The sequence below is a fragment of the Octopus bimaculoides genome, chromosome 7 (genome assembly GCF_001194135.2).
Source record: "Octopus bimaculoides isolate UCB-OBI-ISO-001 chromosome 7, ASM119413v2, whole genome shotgun sequence".
Classification (NCBI taxonomy): Eukaryota; Metazoa; Mollusca; class Cephalopoda; order Octopoda; family Octopodidae; genus Octopus; species Octopus bimaculoides.
Genome location: NC_068987.1, coordinates 18,324,762 through 18,328,753, shown reverse-complemented (window position 1 = coordinate 18,328,753; position 3,992 = coordinate 18,324,762). Strand labels below are relative to the sequence as shown.

General features: G+C 35.4%; 1 protein-coding gene across 3 annotated transcripts in view; it reads right to left on the bottom strand.

Moving 5' to 3' along the window:
* LOC106876806 (uncharacterized) overlaps nucleotides 1-3,992 on the bottom strand; it is a 119,250-nt gene that overhangs the window by 70,257 nt on the left and 45,001 nt on the right. Inside the window, exon 1 of one of the 3 annotated variants that reach the window (XM_014925516.2) lies at nucleotides 731-847. The exons of the other annotated variants lie outside the window; for them this stretch is intronic. The gene's annotated coding sequence lies outside the window, so the exon portion shown is untranslated. Of the gene's footprint in view, nucleotides 1-730; nucleotides 848-3,992 lie in introns of those variants that run through there. 3 annotated transcript variants of the gene reach the window in all.

Genomic DNA, 3,992 nt, shown 5'->3' with positions numbered 1-3,992 from the left:
GTTAGTTTGTTTACATATCTATAACTTAGAGGTTCAGCAAAAGAGACAGATCGAACAAGCACCAGGCTTGAAAAATAAATACTGGGATCAATGTATTCAACAAAACCCTTCAGAGAGGTGCCCCCTGCATGCCTGCAGTTCAATGACTGAAACAAGTAGAAAATAAATTTTATATATATATATATATATATATATAAAATATATATAAAATCATTTTATTATTAACTTTTCTATGCTTACATGCATTCAATGGAATTCACTGTGGCAGATTTACTACAGCCAGATGCCTTTCTTGTAGGCATCGCTCACTTGTATTCAAGTCCATACATAGGTTGAAAATAATAGGTTTGATAGCATAAAGTTTAGAGATGCAACACCTAATAAATAATTAGTGAGTAAATTTAGAAGAATCCTCCGAGAGTCTAATCTTAAATTAAAATCCCCAAAAAACCCCCAACAAAATACAGATATCTATTAAACTGATTACCTGTAAATTTACATGTAAGATCTACTCTTTTGACAAGGACACTGGTGAAAGTGGTTACAAAATATCACACACACATATATAAATTGTAAAGTTAGATATACTGCATATCATATCAGGTGCCTTCAAGAAATACGTGCTAACCTCTTTGAAACTTGCAAAAGAGATACAGCTTCATTAGTAAATGATTAGGCTAACACTACCATAGCCATGCTGTAAGGAAAGCTACTTCTATAATTTACTTACATGCAGGAGATAAACACAAGTGTTTGGTCAAAAAAATTCAATGTAGACAACATGGTTATATGGCCCTACGATACAATGCTTAGACTGGTAACTGAACTATTTGCATTTGAGAATAGGAACACTATGTCAACCATAACTTTGAATAGAGTAACACCAATGTACCACACAAAGGAAATGAACATTTCCACCACCCCAGCCACCTATAAAACTAATCTATTTCATACATATATATTTACATGCAGGTATATGCACAAATGTGCACACATACACACACAAACGTGTTTGTGTGTGCATACAGCTAAGTAGGCATAGTTAGAAATGTAAGTTTATGAACATAGATGCGTATATATTTATGTTATTTCTAAATTAACTGTTGCCAATCCTTTTTACTTTCCTTTACAACCGGCACGTTTAAAATAAAATTTAACCTACATAGTAGGAGCCTATTTTTTCTTTTTTTTTAATAGCTGTCTACTATCACAACAAAGAGCTGTTGTAATATACCTTATATTTGTATACAGCGAACAAGGGGTAGGTGTAAATTAGAAACTAACTTTCAAGAAGAACAAACAAAAATCAAAAGCACACACCACCACCACCAAAAAAAAAAAAAGAAAAAGAAAATCTGTAGAATGATGTCAATGACATATACAATGTTGTAAAGAAACAAAACAAAAACAAAAACAAAAAAAAACAGTATTCGAAAGTGACCAATGATGACTGCCCAATGACCAATGTCAAGAGGTCAAAGTCAATCAACATGAATGCAACAAATCCATATATATTATCTACTCTTCGAAACGCCTGTGTTAGAATGGGGGCAGCTGATGAAGGAGATGTTCTCTATGTGGCCTGTGTGTTTTCTGTACTCTGTTTATCATTTTGTCCACATTTTGTTTGCAACATCCTGTACCCAGATATGCATCTATATTTACAGGTAGATGTAAGTATGTACATACATGTACGTATATATGCATATACTCATTTATTATTTGTATTATATTATCTTTTACTTGTTTCAATCATTGGCCTGTGACCATGCTGGGGCACTACCTTGAATGGTTTTAGTTGAACGAATCGACCTCAGTACATATTTCTCTTTGTAAGTTTGGTACTTATCCTATCAGTGTCTCATGCTGAACTCATGTGGAAAAGTGGACACTAAAACAGTGATAATGATGATGTGGTATAAAGTGACTGAAAGAGATTTTGATATAACTGTGATTCTTATCCTTAATGGAAACACCTGGGCCCACAGAATACAGTCACAGGAAAGACTACGGTTCATTTTTAGTATTTCTTACACTGTCACTAATTCAAGAATTTGCTGAAGAAACAAATAAATATGCTAAATTGTTTGTAAAGACTACGGTTCTTAAAAGAAGATCCATGGCCCATAAGCAGTGTTTAATTATGCATCGTAGATGAAATGAGGGCCTTTACACATCAAGCATGTGCATTGTTTGTTCTTGATTTTGATGACAACACAGTATAGTAGGGTCAATTGGGCACCATCTGTGAGAAAAACAGCATCATGATGCAATTTACTCTGCCAGAAATTTCGAAATGACATGCTATTCTGCTTAGCATTCACACTGGAAGCTCCAACATGAGCATTACAGAGTGTTTGGGTGTCAATCTGAGGACATGTAACCAAGAGTAATAAAAATCAAACATCCAGTCAATATCATAGTGTTTGGAGTGATCACTGGTGATGGTGACGTTATGCCGCCATTCATCTTCCCACACGGCCTCAAACTCAACACGGACGCCTACATCAAGTACCTGGAGGAGGGTGGCTGCTGGAAGACCCTATGTTTAGCAATAGGACTCTGTACCATACCACAGAAGCAGGAGAACCCAGTTATAGCTGTCAGACAATTTCTGTGACCACATCACCCCTAACATCTAGCCACCTAACACTCCAAACTGCAAACCCCTTCATTATGATGTGTGGGGTGCAGTTGAGCAACAGGCCAAAAAAACTCCTTGTAATACCAACGATGAACTGAAGGCAAGGATTATGGCAGCATTCACCAACTTAAACAAGGAGACCGTCCAGAAGAGTTGCAGGAGATTCTGAAGTTGCCTGGAGGCCGTGGTTGAAGCCAATGGCAATTTTATTGAATAAATTTATTCTGTAATATTTCAAGATATTTTTATGTAATTTTGTACAAATATTTTTATGTAAATATATGTGTTAAAATGAAATGTCAGTTTTATTCTCATTTTTGTGTAATTGAGATGACAGTTTATTCACCACACCCTGTATATACGCGCACGCACGCACGCGCACACACACACACACACACACACACACACAGTTGAAATTTACAGAAAAACAAAAGACGAAGACAGGTGTATAAACAACAAACAGGTGTGTTAGTTTAACACTTGGAAAGGTGAGAAAATCTTTTACATTTCCTTACAGGAAGGAACACAAAAAAATAAGCAGAGAGAGAGTAAAAAATCTTTTGGAGCTAGCAGTTATATATATATCTATATATATATATATATGCTATCTTTATCTTTTACTTGTTTCATTCAGTAGACTGCAGATTGCAGCCATCCTGGGGTACAGACTTGAAGAGTTTTAGTCAAATGAATTGATCCCAGTACTAAATTATTTTAAAGCCTGGTACTTATTCTATCAGTTTCTTTTACTAAACTGCAAACCTACGGGGATGTAAACACACCAACACAGGTTGTCAAGTGGTGGACACACACACACACACACACATATATGTATATCTTTATATGACAGGCTTCTTTCAGTTTCTGCCTACCAAATCCACTCACAAGGTTTTGGTTGTTTCAAGGCTATAGTAGAAGACACTTGCAAACACGAAACTATGTGGTTGGGAAACATACTTTATTGCAAGTTTTATGCACTTATTTACTTATACCCCATTGTGAAATAACTTACACTCAACAAAAATGTGCACCCCTCCACCTTGGAAAACACTGGCGTACACAGATAGATAGCAGCAAAACTGAGTGAGATTTTTGCGACTGAGCATATATATATATATATATATATATATATATATAAAGGGACATAAATAAATACTTCAAGAACTCCTCGGTCTACTGTTTTGTCTGCTAACTACCGAAATGAGTGATTGCTATACAGACAGAGAAGAGCAGAACAGAGCAGAAAGACAGACAGAATGGAACGGAACAAAATAGAAAGATAGCAGCTTAGAAGACAAATAAGAACATAATAACAGAAAAGACAGCCAATCACATAAATTATTGATAA